The sequence below is a fragment of the Bos javanicus genome, chromosome 23, assembly GCF_032452875.1.
Source record: "Bos javanicus breed banteng chromosome 23, ARS-OSU_banteng_1.0, whole genome shotgun sequence".
In the NCBI taxonomy this organism is placed as follows: Eukaryota; Metazoa; Chordata; class Mammalia; order Artiodactyla; family Bovidae; genus Bos; species Bos javanicus.
In genome coordinates, this window is record NC_083890.1 from 42,681,355 (window position 1) to 42,701,166 (window position 19,812).

A 19,812-nucleotide genomic window follows, 5' to 3' on the forward strand; every position below is an offset into this window, starting at 1 on the left:
GCAGGCAGGCTCTTCACCACTAGTGCCATTCTAATGCATCTTCCTCCACGCATACCCTGATGACAAAGACCAGAGTGTGGCAAAATAATCCAGAGTGGGGATTTTCAAAACAGAAAAGAAAAATCAGGTGAACTGAAAAGAAAAAAAAAAATCAGGTGAACTGAAAAGAAGAGGATGGCAGGCCTAGGATGAAAACACCGACTGACAACCACCCCACCTGCCCCTCCAGCTCCCAGTGAAAAGAAACCAAAGCCAGGGGATTCACTTCAATTGCTCTTCTGGCCCGAAATGGCTCCCTCCCCCAGGCCCGAAGGAAAATTCAATTAAAGGGTCCATCTGCGAGGCAGCAGCTGAAGAGGAATGACTGTGGGGAGGCCCGCATTTTCATCAAAAAGAGCCCAGGCCCTTCTCTCCGCCCCGCCCCCACGCCCCCTCTCCCTCTCACTTAGGAGGCCCGCCCCTCACCCCTAAAACCGCAATTCTCTCCAATTAGGTGGCTCAGAGAAGTGGCTTTCATCTGCTCCTTTCAAATGCATACACGTTAAAGACTCATCCCACAGAGTCGGGGCTCCCGCCGCAGGGAGAGAGGGAGAAAGCCCACAAAAGGAGCCCACGGAAGTTGGGGAGCAGAAGCCTCCGTCCCCAATTATTCTGTAGTGGCCGGCCCGCTGCTGCGGGTGGTTCGGCAGGCTACTACCAGCCGAAAGGCGGGATTCGATGGGGAAAAATAAATACACAGAAATCACAACCAGGCAAGCTCTCTGGGCTTCAGCGAGAAGCCAGGGGAAAAGGCAGAAGGGAAGCGTTAAATGGAGTGACCTCCCGAATGAGCCTTGACCCTCCGGAGCCTGCGCGCACCTGGGGCGCCTCTCTGCCTCCCTGTCTCTTTGGGCTAGCAGGGAGTGGGCCAGGCTGCCGGCTGCGGAGACCCGGAGAAGCCCACCGCCCCCTGGCTGCATGCTGTTCTGCCGGAGATGAGAAAGGAGGGTCTGCGGACATAGTGCCTCTTCCGTCTCCCGCGCTCCTTGCAAAACAAGCAATGCTTACGACAGCGTCTTGACTCACAGACCCCACAAAGGCCCCTCAGCCCTGCACCCAGCCTTGTGCTCTGGTCCTTCAAAGGACCCCTTCTTTACCTTAGGGTCTCCTTGGGCCTCCTTCCTGCCTCCCTCCACTTCCTCCTGATTATTTTTGATTAGGGGCACAGGGAAGAGGGCGGCTCACTGTTTGCCTCTGTCTCCTCCAGTGACAGAAGGAGGGATGGTTTTAACGTGGAGGGGAGTTGACTTATTAATGCAGGCCCGACACAAGGCAGGGCGCGTGGGGTCCTGACACGTGGCTGAGAAATGGTATCCGTGTTCTTGCGCCGGGGCCAGGGACCAAAGACCCTGGGGCTGGGGATTCAGAGCACAGAAAGGCGTGTTCTCACAGTTCTGGAAGGCTCACCTGGGATCTTGCTGTGGGCAAGTCTGGTTTTGGTCCGAGGCCTCTGTCCTGGCTTGAAGATGCCATTTTCTCCCGTGGTCCTTCCCCTGTGCCTTTCTGTGTCCTGACCCCTTCCTGTCTGGATGCCAGTCATGTAGCAGGAAGGCCCCCCTACTGCTTAATGACCTCTCTAAGTATGGCCACATTCTGAGGTACTGGGGGTCAGAACATCGACACAAGAAATAAGCGAAACACAGTGCCACCCATAACAGTACATCTTGGTTCAGTTCAGTTCAGTCGCTCAGTTGTGTCCAACTCTTTGCGACCCCATGAATCGCAGCACGCCAGGCCTCCCTGTCCATCACCAACTCCCGGAGTTCACTCAGACTCACGTCCATTGAGTCAGTGATGCCATCCAGCCATCTCATCCTCTGTCGTCCCCTTCTCCTCCTGCCCCCAATCCCTCCCAGCATCAGAGTCTTTTCCAATGAGTCAACTCTTTGCATGAGGTGGCCAAAGTACTGGAGTTTCAACTTTAGCATCATTCCTTCCAAAGAAATCCCAGGGCTGATCTCCTTCAGAATGGACTGGTCGGATCTCCTTGCAGTCCAAGGGACTCTCAAGAGTCTTCTCCAGCACCACAGTTCAAAAGCATCAATTCTTCGGCGCTCAGCCTTCTTCACAGTCCAACTCTCACATCCATTCATGACCACAGGAAAAACCATAGCCTTAACTAGATGGACCTTTGTTGGCAAAGTAATGTCTCTGCTTTTGAATATGCTGTCTAGGTTGGTCATAACTTTCCTTCCAAGGAATAAGCGTCTTTTAATTTCATGGCTGCAGTCACCATCTGCAGTGATTTTGGAGCCCAGAAAAATAAAGTCTGACACTGTTTCCACTGTTTCCCCATCTATTTCCCATGAAGTGATGGGACCGGATGCCGTGATCTTCGTTTTCTGAATGCTGAGCTTTAAGCCAACTTTTTCACTCTCTACTTTCACCTTCATCAAGAGGCTTTTGAGTTCCTCTTCACTTTCTGCCATAAGGGTGGCGTCATCTGCATATCTGAGGTTACTGAGATTTCTCCCGGCAATCTTGATTCCAGCTTGGTAGTTCTGCCTAAAAATGCCCCTGTGATTGCCCAATTTAGTTGTTTCACCTCAGGATTTGTAGGACTTTAAGGAGATATCAGCTTTACAAAGGACCAGGCCTTCCCTGCTGGCTCAGATAGTAAAGAATCCACCTGCAGTGTGGGAGACCTGGGTTTGATCCCTGGGTTGGGAAGATCCCCTGGAGGAAGGTATGGCAACCCACCCCACTGTTCTTGCCTGGAGAATCCCCATGGACAGAGGAGCCTAGCGGGCTGCAGTCCATGGGGTGACAAAGAATTGGACAGGACTGAGAGACTAAGGACACGAGAGACCTTCTCAGAACAGGCCTCCACGAGCTGGTGTTAGCATCCTGTTTTATTTAGTGTAGCATAGAGTTGGGGACACCATGAGGACTATTATGTAGAATTGGATCAGAGAGATTCTGTCATACAAACACCATTCATTTGATCGGGACAGAGTCTGGAAAGCCTACTTCTTTTTGTAAGTGGTTAATAGATCACACCCCCCACCTCTCACCACACACACACAAATGGAGCATCCTTAGCTCCCTGTCCTGGTTCCTATCAGTCAGGGCCCACCAACCTCACCAGATCCCCATCATTCTTCACACGTGGTCTCACTCCAAACCTGCACATGTCTGTCTTTCCCTCTTGTTGAAACGTCCTTTGCCTTCTTCATCTGCAGAGCATCACGGAAGGAGAAGAGGATAGGTAGTTTTATCAAGTCGTCTGACTTCTCTCCTGGGCGAGGTGATCCTCGTAGATACAAGCCGTTGGATGCTGCTGGGCCAGGCCCTTCCCCGTTCCCTCTTCTCTGCCCCCTGTCACGGAGGACACGCTAAGTGCGGGGAGCACGGAAGATGCACTCCACACCAGAGACACACGTCCACGAGTTCTTAGTCCCTGTCTCCAGGCAGAGCTCTTCTCAGGCATCTCAGGAAAGCTTTTTGTGTGTGTGTGTCTGGCTTCTTTTAAGAGCCCAAACCGCACAAGCTATAAATCAACTTAATCCGCCTTGTCCAGTTATGTGCTATACTTTCAATTAGAGGCTGGCCTGGGCAGAATTAAACCCTTTCATTCTCCCAAGAGTGTGGATGTCACAGTGTCCCAGGGAATGCCCTGTCCATCCTTCCACATGCCATCTTCTCTCTTTTGATGGTGATGGGGAGGTGGGCATTGCAGACATTCCTCTGATGACCTTGAACTTCAGCATCTGGCTCACTCTCCTCTTCCCACACCCTGGGCCTCAGGCTCCTCCCACGAGACGGGGCAGTAGGATGACTATAGACGCAAGCTCTCTTTCAGACTGCCTGTGCTTAAACCTGATTCTGTATTTTTAACTTTTGTTTCTTTTGCACAAAAATGTTCACTGCAACTTTATTCATAATCCCAAACTACGCTGAAGTCCATCAGCAGAAGAATGGATAAAAAAATTATGGTATATTCATACAATTGAAAATTACTACGTGATCAAATGGAGAAGGGAATGGCAAGCCACTCCAGTGTTCTTGCCTGGGAAACCCCATGGACACCCGGGGAGCCTGGTGGGCTGCAGTCCATAGGGTCGTACAAGCTGGACACGACTGAGCGACTAAACACCAACAAGCAACCTAAAGGTTACGCTAGTGGTAAAGAACCCGCCTGCCAATGCAGGAGATGTAGAGGCAGGGATTCGATCCTGTCCTTGGGTCGGGAAGATCCCCTAAAGGAGGGAATGGCATCCCACTCCAGTGTTCCTGCCTGGAGAATTCCATGGACAAAGGAAGCTGGCAGGCTGCAGTCCACAGGGTTGCACAGAGTCGGAGAGGACTGAAGTGACTTAGCACACACACGCAAGTGACCTAAAGAGAAAAATGAAAACATTCGAAAACATGAGTAAATCCTAAACCCATTTTTGTCATGCTAAAAACATTACGACCTTTATTCTTTCGTTTAACCTCAGGAAATGGCAACTCACTCCAATATTCTTGCCTGGAAAATCCCAAAAGCCTGGCAGCCTGCAGTCCATGGGATTGCAAAGAGTCGGACATCACTGAGCATGCACACATGGAAGGCTCATCTATAAAACGAGGATGATGAGAAACTCCTTTTAGAATAGCGATTGCAATTGAGCACATGTTCTGTGAGTCCTGGTGAGACTCCTAGGTCCCAGATGACTTCAAGGCCTTTTGAATTTGAGGAGTGGGGGAGTCGTGAGGTTGTACGAGTTGACTGAGAGAAGGACAACTAGGAGAAATGGGGTGCCTGCCCCTCACCTGGACATGTGGACCAGTTTGCAGACTTGATGAAAGGAGGGCATGGAAACCTACGGAGCTGTTCTGACGCAAGACGTTATGCTCTGGGCCTGGAAACAGCCAGAGCCTGGGAAGGAAACTTTTCAGGCCACTTTTGCATTGTTGTCTGTATTTTGATGGCTGCTCGAAGACGACCAGCTTTGGGAGTATGAGGAGACGGAAGGCTTGACAAGAATATCAGTCACCTGCTGTTGGCCCATCGTGGTGAGGCGGGGGACAATCCCTCAAGACACTTTGTAAGGCAGAGTGTCACGGAGAATGGGAGACGAGGGACAAAGAGGCAGGTCTGTCAGGGACCCTGAGCCCGCGGACATATTGGAGAAAAGCCCTGAAGGGTCTGGCATTCCTGTTAACCCTATCTGATTCGGGGGTTAACAAAGGCTAACATGCTGGATTTTGAACGTAGAAACTCTGGAATTCTAGGCTGCTTGAGTGACGTGTATTTCTGGTGACACAACCTCCACCCCCCCATCCCCAATCCTCATGTTGGAGACAGGACAGACTGCCTGTTGTGGCTGGGAGTTTAGACTAAGAAGAAAAGAGGAAGGATGTGCTAACTCCTTACTCCATTACCCCTGCTCTGCCTGTCATCTGGGACCCTGACCTTCAGTGTCCGCCGCTCTGTTCTTTGCTAATGTCCCTTCCTCCTCCCTCCATAATTAGAACAAAAGACAAATCAAGGTAAGGAGTAGGGACCCTCACTGCCACTCAGGACCCACACTTTACCTGATGGAAGATGAGACTCAGAGCTCCCATTCATTCACCTCCAGTGTTTTGAGTAATTGGCACAATGGCTTTAAAATGCAGGAGGTAATGAAAATATACTAATAACTCCAAAACACGCTGGACCTAGGGCTTTGTCATCTTGCATTCAACCTCCATTCACCAATTTTACTCTTAACTTTCAAGACTTTCATTTCAGGAAACACACAGTGAGCGCTTGCTGGATGCCAGAAACTGTGCTGAGCTGGTTTTTTAAACAAGCAGTTTATGTAACTAAGTTGTCTTTCTCCACCACTACCTGCCAGCGCATTCAATCCAGCAGAGGCGTTGTTACACGTGACCTGACGGAGGAGGAGATGTTAAGTTTGTAAAACAGGGAGGAAAAATAAAAGCATGTGAAACGAGATCTTTATGTCCTATGGTGAGTTCTTAGGCCTGAGCATGTGAGAGCTGTGAGTGTGAGCACTGCCTGTGTGTGTGTTTTTGATTGACACATAATGTGCGCCTAGTGAAAGGCACAGGGCAGAACGGCGTGAGTTTCCACGAACGATGCAGCCAGGTAACCCACACCCTGTGAAGCCAGAGAACTTCACTTTGGTCACCCCAGGATGTTTCCCAGTGCCCCTCTTCAACCAACACTCACCATGTTTATTTTTAAGATTTCTGAAATATCCTTAGGGACTTCCCTGGGGGTCCAGAGGTTAAGACTTAACCATCCAGTGCAGAGGGGCACGGGTTAGATTCCTGGTCAGGGAAGTAAGATCCCACATACCTTGCAGTTGAAAAAATCAGAGGAAAAAAACCCATAGAAAACAGAAGCAATATTGTAACAAATTCAATAAAGACTTTAAAAATAGTCCACATTAAAAAAAAAAAAAACCTTTAAAAGGATAAAATAAAAAAATTAATGAAATATCCTTATATTTCAATCAAGAAAGTTCCTAGACACTTACAAAGCACAAGTTTGAAGTTGTAAGAACAAGCTTAAGGTTGTATGTTTTTGTTTGGTTGTGTTTAGATGGCTTGTTCAGCACCTACTCTGGGTATTCTGAATGACAGCTTCACTAAGTGCTGCCAGATATTTCCTCTAAGGGAGGCTATTCATAACATGGACCTACTGGGGACTTACAGTGGACAGCATGTCTCATTCCAAAGCAAAGAGCAGATGTGTCCCGTACAGTAAGGACAGTCTCCTTCCAGGGTAGATGGCGAGTGGTTTGCAGCCCATTGAAAAAGATTCGGGTTTCATGTTGGGATTCCTCTCCTGCAGCGCAGCCCCCCACATATGCAGCTGGCATCACCTGGCGGTCTGCGGAGCATCCTGTGGGAACCAGGCTCAGGGAACCAGCCAGGAAAATGATAACTCTCTGGATACCAGTGGTACTGTGAGAGGTAAACTTCTTCATCGAACTCAGGGGTCTTCTGTCTTAACCAGCTTCCAGGAAACTGTTGCAAGTCAGGCTACTTGGTGAGCTTGCAGATAGAGAGACGTTTCAGACTCTCTGCTGCTCTTGAAGCTATAAACCCAAACTGAGTCTTTGGCACGTGCTCTCCTAGTTAAACTGTTTTAGCGGTTGCCCAGAGGGGACAGCCGGAGAAGGCAATGGCACCCCACTCCAGTACTCTTGCCTGGAAAATCCCATGGATGGAGGAGCCTAGAAGGCTGCAGTCCATGGAATCGCTAAGAGTCGGACATGACTGAGTGACTTCACTTTCACTTTTCACTTTCATGCATTGGAGAAGGAAATGGCAACCCACTCCAGTGTTCTTGCCTGAAGAATCCCAGGGACGGGGAGCCTGGTGGGCTGCCGTCTATGGGGTCGCACAGAGTCAGACACGACTGAAGTGACTTAGCAGTAGCAGAGGGGACGGTTCACAGCCCAAATCACAGCACAGATATGAGTGTCGTTCTTCCTAAGGCAGAAGGGCTCTTGACTGCAGAGATGAGGAGTAAGCAGCCTGGGTAGGTGGTTAGCTCCAACTCCCCCGAACTCTCACTGCCTCTGTGTGAAATGCCCGCTGCCATCTTGCTTGACTTCCGCAAGCCGATCACACCCTCCCCGTGTTCTCTGCTCCCCTGGCACTAGGTCTGGGAAGGCAGGTCAGTGGACTGTGATCTGCCGAAGTGCTGTACCGAGACCACGAGTTGAATTTTTAATTTGTACAGTTGTTGTTGCTTTGTGGCTTGATGTACTTATAACACGTGATGACTGTAAAAAACTGAGTTCAGAAAAGTCACAGAAAAGTAACATATAGAATGTTCACAGTCACACCCCACAGGAAGCACTGCTAGCATATTGGTTATATCTTTCTGGACATTTTTCTATATGTACATGTAGTTTTCTTCATGGTTTGTTTTCTTTATCTTTTTCTCCTTTTCTTAAATAGAACTTTTTTTTCCCCTTTTAACAGTATAGTGTAGATATCTTTCTATCTCAAAGGATAAAAACATATAACATCATTTTTAATATGTTTATAATATAGATGTATCCTATCCTTATTTGTTTAATTAGGATCTTTGGGGGCTTCCCTGGTGGCTCAGTGGTAAAGAGTCTACCTACCAGTGCAGGAGACTTGGGTTCAGTCCCTGGGTTGGGAAGATCCCCTGGAGAAGGAAATGGCAACCCACTCCAGTATTCTAACCTGGGAAATCCCATGGACAGAGGAGCCTGGTGGGCTACAGTCTAGGGGTCGCAATAGAGTCAGACATGACTTAGCGACTAAAACAACAACAAAGTGTCTTTTCAGTGGACATGTGGGTTATTCATTAGTTTTCAGTATCATAAATAATGCTCTTTTGATCTTTGGTCTCTCTGCCTCTCTCTGTATCTATCTATTGCATCCCAACTTGTTTTCCTTCCACCCCAATAAACTTTCCTTAGAATTCTCAGGTTGTCATGATTTACCTGGAGAAAGCAAATGGACAGAAGTGCAGAAACCAGTTCACATTAACTTCTGAAAAGGAGAATGCATTACCACCATCCGAATGCACTTCTCTGACCAAGGGTCATGAGCGAACACAATGCAAGAAAAAATTTGATAAGTGCGTATGCACTGGGAGCATTCATTCTAGAACACTGCTGCACCGTGTTAGAAGCCCAGGATACCCTGCTAGGAAGACAACATGAAAGAAAACTGAGACATCCTGGCTGACAGCCCTGAGAAACACCAGACCTGTGCGTGAGGCCATCTTGGACTGCCTGACCTTGGCCATGCTGCCAAAGATTGCATTTGCATAATGAATACTAGTGAGACCAGCAGAAGAACCACCCTGCTAATCCTAGCTTGATTGGAGAGGTGTGACCAAATAAATATTGTTGGTGTAAGCCACTGACTTTTGAAACGGTTAGTAACAAAGCAATAGGGTAACTTCCTTTAAGATGAGGCAACTAAGAAACTCATATTCTACAAACTGGCAGAATTTCCAGGCTAGCTCCTTAAGAACCCAGAGTATTCCTAAAGGCAATACAAATCATCTTCCTTCAACTACTTCAACACCACATCACATCTGAAGGGTGGGTTAGTATTGCAGGACAAATTTGGACTCCATTCCTACCACCATCACAGGTGGGGAGAGAGGGAGTAGAAGGTGTGAGAATTCATTCCAGGCACTAACAATTTACTCTTCTACCTGAATTTTTTTTTAAGTCTTCACAAGTCCTAATCTGCATTAAAGAAGCATCTTTCCAGATGTTCTGAAATGAGGAGCCAGTTAGGTGGTTGGTCCCACAAGGACTCAGATCTCTATGCAGAAAGGGCCTGGCGGGGAGGAGTAATGGGGAGGGTATGTTTTTATAAGGGGCACAGGATACCTCTGTAAGCTTAAAAACAGCTTCTACAAAAAAGGTAGATGTGGAATGTTCCCAGAGTTCATAAAGATCATAGCCACTCCCCTTATTTAAGACGAGGAAACTGATGTCCCAATCAAGATGCCAATGTTCTGATTCCTAGTCACCTACTCTTTCCATTTACCATGCTTCTTTTAAACTACTAAGAATTTTATTGTTTGGTTTAAGCCATTTATCACAGCTGTTACCTTAATTGTATTTTTTCTTATTTAACAACCACTGGGACTTATAATGTATTTATCCAATATATTTCATAGAGTAAGTGTGCCCTTTATACATGAGATTTCAGGTATTGTGGGAAAAATCCTTACATAATTTATTTCTCTGAGCATAGAATTTTCCCATGATTTTAAATCACAGTTTCCCTGGAGGAGATCAGTTTATTTTGATGATTAGCATGAACATTCAGAGTGAGAGAGGTGGACAACAAGAAGCTTGGAGCCCCTGGGGACAGTGTCCTATCTGAGGTGCTTTAGGAAGGCCCATGCTAGTCTCAGAGACTGATTTCCAGCATAGATGAATAACCTGTACACTGGGAGAAAAACGCAAAGATTTGTAGAAACTAAAGAACGATTAAGGACAAGCAAATATAATCCTGTTTGAGAATGTAAGAGAAAAAAATTGGACGTGGTGAAGATTTCATTCTAAAGGAATAGGATGTGTATTCAGAACTGATCTCCAAGGAGGTAAAACTCAAGCCAGATTTTGAAGGAACAGAAGCAGTGTTAGGATGATAGATGCTCTTTCAATCCTGGAAGAACGTCAGCTTATTCAGATAGGATCTCAGGTCCGGTTTCTCTTGCCTCTTCAATTACGCAGTATGTTGGATTTCCAAGAACCTTTTGAATTGGAGCAGAAACAAACAATCAAACATAAAAGCCACAGCGGACCTACTTTGGAGATGTGATGACTTAGTAAAATGATCTTTTTCCTAGGACACTGACCAAAATATTTTTCAAGGCTAAAAAAATTACTCAACATTTTAAAGTGGATGCAATGTCACATCATTTACTTAGAATGTGACCAAAATGTCTATTATTTACTTATTACCTTTGGTCTCTCTTTAAAATTGACATTTCTATTTTTAATACAAGTCCATTGAATGAAAAGACAGGTCAAAGCTGTGTGTATTTCAGGGATGATATGTGTTTCTTGCAGTGATGATTTCTGTTTTCCATCCCTTCAAGGATTACAGGTTGTTTAGATCTGAAAACTTCTGTATGAGAGGGTCAGTACAATCTGGTGTGGCAGGTGTGAGTGTTCACTCATGACATTCTTTTTTGTCCCCATGATCTGTAGCCCACCAGGCTCCTCTGTCCATGGGATTCTCCAAGCAAGAATACTAGAACAGGTTGCCATGCTCTCTTCCAGGGAATCTGCCTGACCCAGGGACTGAACGCACATCTCTTGTGTCTCCTGCATTGCAGTCAGATTCTTTACCACCGAGACACCAGGGAAGCCCCTCAGTATGGTCCAGGGCAGTCAAAACAGCACCAAGATGCTCTGTAGCAGAAATATTATGTATGGGGGGAGGCCTTTCATTTTTGCCTTTATTTTCTTTATGTGGAAAAGCTCTCAAGATACTTTCTCTGAGGGAGCAGGGCCTCTGCTTCCTTGCAAGCATGCTGTTTATCTGGAGGTACAGAGTCTTTGCTAACGGGTGCTCACTGCCCTCAGAAGCACTTTCTGAGTTCACAGAAGGAGGGGGCAGCGCCGATGTCACCAGCTGATAAGGCCAGGCAGCAGCCCAAACCTGCACATCAATAGGGAGGCAGGCGGCTGCCGCTGCCAGGGCAGACAGCCTGGTGTCTGCTCTCATTTCACTTCCTGCCCAGTCCCAGCCCATCACTACGGTCACGCAGGTCAAAGGACAAAGCATGCCTTGGTTTCAGATACATACAGCTCTTGTCCCTATGGAGGTGACCCCAGTGAGATTGTCTAATGAACGGATGCAAAATGCCGTCCTCCACCCCAGTTCAGACAGCCTTTCTATCAAAGGGAACATTCAGCAGCCTCGCTGTTGTTGCGACTTGATGCTGCCCCCGGCCAACTCCATGGGTGTGAGACGCCATCAGTAACGTAAGCCCACCAGGGCTCGCTGCCTGGTTTCAGGCTCTGCTGTGGCCATTTGAAATCCTTACTAATTCTTCAACTAGGGTCCTGGGAAAGTTTCTTCTCCAAATTTCAGAGGCATTGATTGCTGGCCAGAAATCCACTAGTGGTCTCAATGCCTGATCCTTTGTAGGTGACTTGCTTCTGAAAGCGTCTGGAACTTTTAGGGTTTCTAATTTCCGCATTTCTGTGCCTCTCCTCCTGCCTTCTTTTGTGTCTGCTATCCCCAAGCCAAAGATGGAGAAGCTCTATACAGTCAGCAAAAACAAGACTGGGAGCTGACTGTGGCTCAGATCATGAACTCCTTATTGCCAAATTCAGACTTAAATTGAAGAAAGTAGGGAAAACCACTAGACCATTCAGATATGACCTAAATCAAATCCCTTATGATTATACTGTGGAAGTGAGAAATAGATTGAAGGGACTAGATATGATAGATAGAGTGCATGATGAACTATGGACTGAGGTTCGTGACATTGTACAGGAGACAGGGATCAAGATCATCCCCATGGAAAAGAAATGCAAAAAAGCAAAATGGCTGTCTGGGGAGGCCTTAGAAATAGCTGTGAAAAGAAGAGAAGTGAAAAGCAAAGGAGAAAAAGAAAGATATAAGCATCTGAATGCAGAGTTCCAAAGAATAACAAGAAGAGATAAGAAAGCCTTCCTCAGTAATCAATGCAAAGAAATAGATGAAAACAACAGAATGGGAAAGACTAGAGATCTCTTCAAGAAAATTAGAGATACTAAGGGAACATTTCATGCAAAGATGGGCTCGATAAAGGACAGAAATGGTATGGACCTAACAGAAGCAGAAGATATTAAGAAGAGGTGGCAAGAATACACAGAAGAACTATACAAAAAAGATCTTCATGACCCAGATAATCACGATGGTGTGATCACTCACGTAGAGCCAGACATCCTGGAATGTGAAGTCAAGTGGGCCTTAGAAAGCATCACTATGAACAAAGCTAGTGGAGGTGATGGAATTCCGGTTGAGCTATTTCAAATCCTGAAAGATGATGCTGTGAAAGTGCTGCACTCAATATGCCAGCAAATTTGGAAAACTCAGCAGTGGCCACAGGACTGGAAAACGTCAATTTTCATTCCAGTCACAAAGAAAGGCAATGCCAAAGAATGCTCAAACTACTGCACAATTGCACTCATCTCACACGCTAGTAAAGTAATGCTCAAAATTCTCCAAGCCAGTCTTCAGCAGTATGTGAACTGTGAACTTCCAGATGTTCAAGCTGGTTTTAGAAAAGGCAGAGGAACCAGAGATCAAATTGCCAACAGCCACTGGATCATCAAAAAAGCAAGAGAGTTCCAGAAAAACATCTATTTCTGCTTTATTGACTATGCCAAAACCTTTGACTGTGTGGATCACAATAAACTGTGGAAAATTCTGAAAGAGATGGGAATACCAAACCACCTGACCTGCCTCTTGAGAAACCTATATGCAGGTCAGGAAGCAACAGTTAGAACTGGACATGGAACAACAGACTGGTTCCAAATAGGAAAAGGAGTCCATCAAGGCTGTATATTGTCACCCTGCTTGTTTAACTTATATGCAGAGTACATCATGAGAAACGCTGGGCTGGAAGAAGCACAAGCTGGAATCAAGATTGCCGGGAGAAATATCAATAACCTCAGATATACAGATGACACCACCCTTATGGCAGAAAGTAAAGAAGAACTCAAAAGCCTCTTGATGAAAGTGAAAGAGGAGAGTGAAAAAGTTGGCTTAAGGCTCTACATTCAGAAAACTAAGGTCATGGCATCTGGTCCCATCACTTCATGGAAAATAGATGGAGAAACAGTGGAAACAGTGTCAGACTTTATTTTTTGGGCTCCAAAATCACTGCAGGTGGTGACTGCAGCCATGAAATTAAAAGACGCTTACTCCTTGGAAGGAAAGTTATGACACACCTAGATAGCATATTCAAAAGCAGAGACATTACTTTGCCAACAAAGGTTCGTCTAGTCAAGGCTATGGTTTTTCCAGTGGTCATGTATGGATGTGAGAGTTGGACTGTGAAGAAAGCTGAGTGCTGAAGAATTGATGCTTCTGAACTGTGGTGTTGGAGAAGACTCTTGAGAGTCCCTTGGACTGCAAGGAGGTCCAACCAGTCCATTCTAAAGGAGATCAGTCCTGGGATTTCTTTAGAAGGAATGATGCTAAAGCTGAAACTCCAGTACTTTGGCCACCTCATGTGAAGAGTTGACTCATTGGAAAAGACTCTGATGCTTGGAGGGATTGGGGGCAGGAGGAGAAGGGGAGGACAGAGGATGAGATGGCTGGATGGCATCACCAACTCGATGGATGTGAGTTTGAGTGAACTCCGGGAGTTGGTGATGAACAGGGAGGCCTGGTGTGCTGCGATTCATGGGGGTCGCAAGAATTGGACACGACTGAGTGACTGAACTGAATCCCCAAGCCCAAGGCTCCTTTGCTTAAATCTCTTCAGAAGCTAAACCTCTTTCTCCTGCTGGAGTGGAGCAGTCTAGTCAACCTGGACTCTGTAAGACTTTCCTTCAGTCTTCCTGCTGGCACACAGGACACAGACTTCTTGCCTCCAGAACTGTAAGATAAAACACCTCTGTGGTGCAAGCCAGCAGGTTTGCGTACTTTGTTACGACAGCCCTGAGAAACTAATGCACCACCTGAAACTCTACTTATCCAGAAGTTTGCACCATGCCGTGCTGTGTCAGTCGCCTCTGACTCTGTGTGACCCCATGGACTGTAGCCCGCCAGGTTCCTCTGTCCATGGGGTTCTCCAGGCAAGAACACTGGAGTGGGTTGCAATGCCCTTCTCCAGGGGACCTTCCTGACCCAGGGATTGAACCTGTGTTTCTTAAGTCTCCTGCATTGGCAAGTGGATTTCTTACCATTACCACCACCTGGGAAGCCATCCAGAAGTTTATTGGTGCTATGCTAAGTCACTTCAGTCATGTCCGACTCTGTGCGACCCCATAGACGGCAGCCCACCAGGCTCCCCCGTCCCTGGGATTCTCCAGGCAAGAACACTGGAGTGGGTTGCCGTTTCCTTCTCCAATGTATGAAAGTGAAAAGTGAAAGTGAAGTCGCTCAGTCGTGTCCGACCCTCAGCGACCCCATGGACTGCGGCCTTCCAGGCTCCTCCATCCGTGGGATTTTCCAGGCAAGAGTACTGCAGTGGGGTGCCATTGCCTTCTCCGAGAAGTTTATCGGTAAGAATTATATCTATGTTCATAATCAGCTTGACCAAATTCTGTTGTTAAAAAAATTTAATCCTTGACCAGGACATACCTATAAGTATGTTCCTGGGCAGGCACTTCTGCTTGTCTGTGAGCAGAGCTTTTGTCAACAGAACCCACATCATTAATCCTGTCCCACTGAAGGGAAGGACATCATCCTTTGATACAAGCTCTTATGATACAAGGACTTCTGGACAATCAAGCTGCTGGTTGGGGAGCTGACAACTGTTTTGTCCAGGGATGGTCTTTAGTGTTTTAAGGTCCCGTATTATTTTTCTAGGGCTGTCATAGGGCTTCCCAGGTGGCATTAGTGGTAAAGAACCCACTTGCCAGTGCAGGAGACATAAGAGATGTGGGTTTGATCCCTGGGTCAGGAAGATCCCCTGGAGAAGGGCATGGCAATGCACTCCAGTATTCTTGCCTGGAGAATCTCATGGACCATGGAGCCTAGCTAGCTACGGTCCATAGGGTCGCAAAGAGTCGGACACAACTAAATTGACTTAGGAAGCACACACACACTGGGCTGTCACTGACTGAGTGATTTAAACAACACATACTTATATTCTCAGGGTTTCTGGAGGCTAGACGTCCAAGATCAAGGTGTGGGCAGGCTTGGTTTCTCCTGAGGCCTCTTCTCTTGGCTTGCAGATGGCTGCCTGTCTGTGTGTCCGAGTTTCCTCTTCTCGTAAGGACACCCCCTGATGCCTCATTTTAATCTAATCATCTTTTAGCAAGCTCTTATCTGCAAAAACAGTCACATTCTAAAGTATTAGGAGTTAGCATTTCAACATACAAATTTTAGAAAGACAATACTCAACCATAGGGCTTCCCAGGTGACGCTAGTGATAAAAAAAAAAAAAAAAAAAAAACCCGCCTGCCAAAGCAGGAGACACAAGAGTTGCAGTTTCAATCCCTGGGTTGGGAAGATCCCCTGGAGGAGGGCTGGGCAACCCACTCCAGTATTCTTGCCTGGAGAATCCCATGGACAAGGACCCTGGCAGGCTATACAGTCCATGGGGCCACAATGTCAGATATGACTGAAGCAACTTAGTATGCATGCATGCATTCAACCATAATACTATTCCATCAGAACAGAGCCAAAGAAGAGTCTCTTAAGCCCCAAGATGAGACTGAGGGAGAAGAAGAATTGGGGTGTCCTAAGCCTGTGAGTTTGCTGGGTAGATCTGACCAAGTCCTCCAGGGTCCGTGAGCAATCTAACAGGTGAAGAAGAGCAAGTGAATACGTGATTGGGAGTGGCTGATGGAGGACCCGCCCACTGGACCAGGCCTCCAGGTCACTAGTCCTTTGCTAGCAATGCTCCTGTCATGGTCACAGTAGCAGAAAACAGATCCTAATTCCCCGGAGCCCACATGCCTGGGGCCTGGGGGCTCTGGCACTAGACTCATCCATGGATGGGGCACGCTGCCTGCATCCAGAACCACACAGGCAACAAACACAATGAGCAGATACTTGTCATCTCCAGTGGCCATAGTATCACTGAGTCTTAGTGAAGACATGTGACTCTCCAGGGACCCAGACTGAGTAGGCAGAGGAACAGGGATTTAGTGTAAATATGCCTGGCTCCAAATCCATACATGTTCCATGACATACCACGCAGACAGTGCTTCACATATCGTATACCATAACTTTAGACCTGTGAAGGTGAGTTCTGTGTGTCTACTAGGCCACGGGATGCCCAAATATTTGATGAAATGCTGTTCTGTGTGCATCTGTGGGAGTGTTTCTGGATGAGGTTATCATTTCAATCAGTACACTGAGTAAAGCAGGTCGCCCTCCCTATTGTGGATGAAAGTACTAGCTGCTCAGTCAAGTCCAACTCTTCGTGACCCCATGGACTGTAGCCCGCCAGGCTCCTCTGTCCATGGGATTTCCCAGCAAGAATAGTGGAGCGGGTTGCCATTCCCTTCTCCAGGGGAATCTCCCTGATTCAGGGATTGAACCCACATCTCCTGCATTGCAGGGGCGTCCCTGGGGGCTCAGACGGTAAAGCGTCTGCCTGCAATGTTCAGAGACTTGGGTTCGATCCCTGGGTCAGGAAGATCCCCTGGAGAAGGAAATGGCAACTCACTCCAGTACTCTTGCCTGGAAAATTCCATAGATGGAGGAGCCTGGTGGGCTACAGTCTGTGGGGTCGCAAAGAGTTGGACACGACTCAGCGACTTCATTTACTGTCTGAGCCACCAGGGAAGCCCTCTTGTGGATGAGCCCCATCCAGTCCATTTTGTTCCATCCAGGCCTGAATGGAACAAAAAAGCTGAGGAAGGAGGAATTCTCTCTGTCTTTGAACTAGCCTACCCGTCTTCTCCTGCTTTTGGACTCAGACTGGAACTTACCCCATCAGTTTGTCCTTGTTTCCAACTTAGCAACCAGCAGCCCATGTCACATGGGCCAATTCCTTAAATTCATATATAAATAAATATATATATGTATCGCCTATTGGTTTTGTTTCTCTGGAGAACCTGGGCAAATACAGACTCCCAAATGCTCTACAAATGTTTTCCCACAAGGATTGATAAACTATTAACAGATTATTCTTGTTAGCTCAATAGAAAATAAACAAAATGTTATTTAATTAGCCATTTCTAATTACTGTCTCTAATTGAACATAACAATAATGTACTTAGACCCTATTCTCTCTACTCCAGACTTCGATGATTTAAGACTGGCTTTTCCCTAAACACAGCTGAACGAATGAGCTCTTTCCTTTTAAAGTCTTCATATCAACTTTGTGCTTATCTGGTAAGAGGATGAGAATGATGTTTGCTGAGCATCTACTTGGCATCAGACCGTTGCATGAAGTCCTTACATGGTATCTGCCATTCGGAATCTTCAGAAGCATCATGTTATTGATTCTTTTTCTTGTGCCTGTGGTGGATGGATGGCATCCGTGGGAACAGCAGAGTTACAGAGAGAACCAGCTCTTTTGCAAGGAGGTTTCTCCAGTTGGTCAGAATTTGATAACTCCTCTGAGAAGAATAGATGCTTTGAAATTGGTGCTGGAGAATACTCTTGAGAGTCCCTTGGACAGCAAGGAGATCAAACCAGTCAGTCCTAAAGGAAATCAGCCCTGAATGTTCATTGGAATCACTGAAGCTGAAGCTCCAATACTTTGGCCACTTGATGCAAAGAACCAACTCATTGGATAAGACCCTGATGCTAGGAAAGATTGAAGGCAGGATGAGAAGGGGGAGACAAAGGATAAGATGATTTTATGGCATCATCAACTCAGTGGATATGAGTCTGAGCAAAACGCAGGAGATTTTGAGGACAGGGCAGTCCATGGGGTCACCACTTAGCGTTGGACACAGCTTAGCGACTGAACAACAACCACTGAGTACCTTTAGGAGGCAAAAAGCTGGATTCCAGATAGGGCTGGATCCCGATGAACTTCTCAGGGTCTTAACAGTTGGACTTCCCGGAGATAGCAGCAGACGACGTGCAAAAGAATTCTGGCTGAGTGATGCCTCCCAGTCGCCCCCGCCCTCCATTCTGCTGAGCTGTCTGGTTCAGAAAGCAGCCCAACCATTGAGAGCCTCCAATTGAGATGACATCCCAATAACTACCTGAGCCCCGGGCTGGCAAAAACCCGAGGTGTGCAGTCAGCCTTAATCACAGCTCTCCTCAGTAGCACTTAAAAATGGAGTTGATGAATTTAACAAGAAACACATGTTTTCATTTAAATTACAATTAGCAATTAGAGAGTTAAGTGTGCCCTAGATAGAACAGATAATTGTTGTCGAGTTTGTGGCATAGCTACTTTACTGTTGCCATCCTCCTTTTATGTTTTGCTTTATGTTTTTATAGTAAATTTATGCAGAAACTGTGAGAGAGTCTCAGGTTAAAGAAGGCTGCTGGTTTGGAGTTATTCGGCTTCTAAAAAAAAGGGTCAACAGCCCAAGCCCACTGCACACCCCTTGTCTCGTGTGATTCTCTTTCTTTTAGGAAATGTGAAAAGAGAATTTTTTACCTACCCCCATGTAAGTTGGATCATCTGTCAGTGAGGGTTGCGGTGTAAATTACATGTTTCTGAGTAATGAACAATTGGTGAGAACTGCTTCCTCTTTGGTATGATTTCCTGAAAATCCAGAAAAGGAAAAACAAGCTATCTTCTCCTTTACGCTCTCTGGAATGTTTCCCAGAGAAATTAATGTTCACTTCTGCTTTTCAGACGAGATTATTTTTTTAAAAAAGAGGCCAAGGAAAGGTGCCAATACACACACTTTGGGAAACAAGTCAGGTGCATCCCACATGGCAGGGAACCTGGCTGACGGACCTGCCAGGGTAAACCCACGGGGCCGAGTAGCCGGAGCACAGCCACTCCTGGTCCCTGCAAGGTTGCTCTAGCAAAGCAAGCTGGTGCTTCTGACGAAGACCTCTAATGAGAAACTAATTCCTGGTGAGGAGCCCCTCCCTCCGAATAAAATCCAATAAAAGGAGAGAGACATGGTTTATGGTGGAATTACCACCGGCCTGAGAACAGTGCAGATCAGAGCCAAGACAAGTAATTGTAGGTGGCTCGGAGACCTGAATATATATAATTCCTTGGCACGGTCCAAAAACCACAGCCGTTGTCTAAATCTTAACAAAACCAGACAGAGAAGTGAGGGGAGATGGCTCCTTGGGGATACCGTTAGGTATCTGAGACTTCTGGCGGAGTTTGCTGTGACTGGCAAAGGTGTTGATGGCCACAGATGACCGGTAGACTCTGGAGAGCATCTTTTCTGGATTTCTTTAAAGGGGGCACTACGTTACACAGGCTGAACAGAATGGAAATCATCTCCAGTTTCTACAAAGCAACCAGCCAGTGTCTTATTTTAGCTACTCCCACAGTCGCATACAACCTGTCACTCAAAACAACAACAAACAACTCAGAAATCCTAAGTGAAGAGTTCGCTTGTTTCCCAGGGTTCTGTAAATGTTTCCAGGTCAAAACACTAGGATGAGAAAGAAGTTTCCCTGTCTTTTGTTGCTGGGAAAACACGCAGAGCAAAACTTCCGAGAGCAGACAGAGAGCCAGGCTCGGCTTTCTCCTCCCGTGTTGTT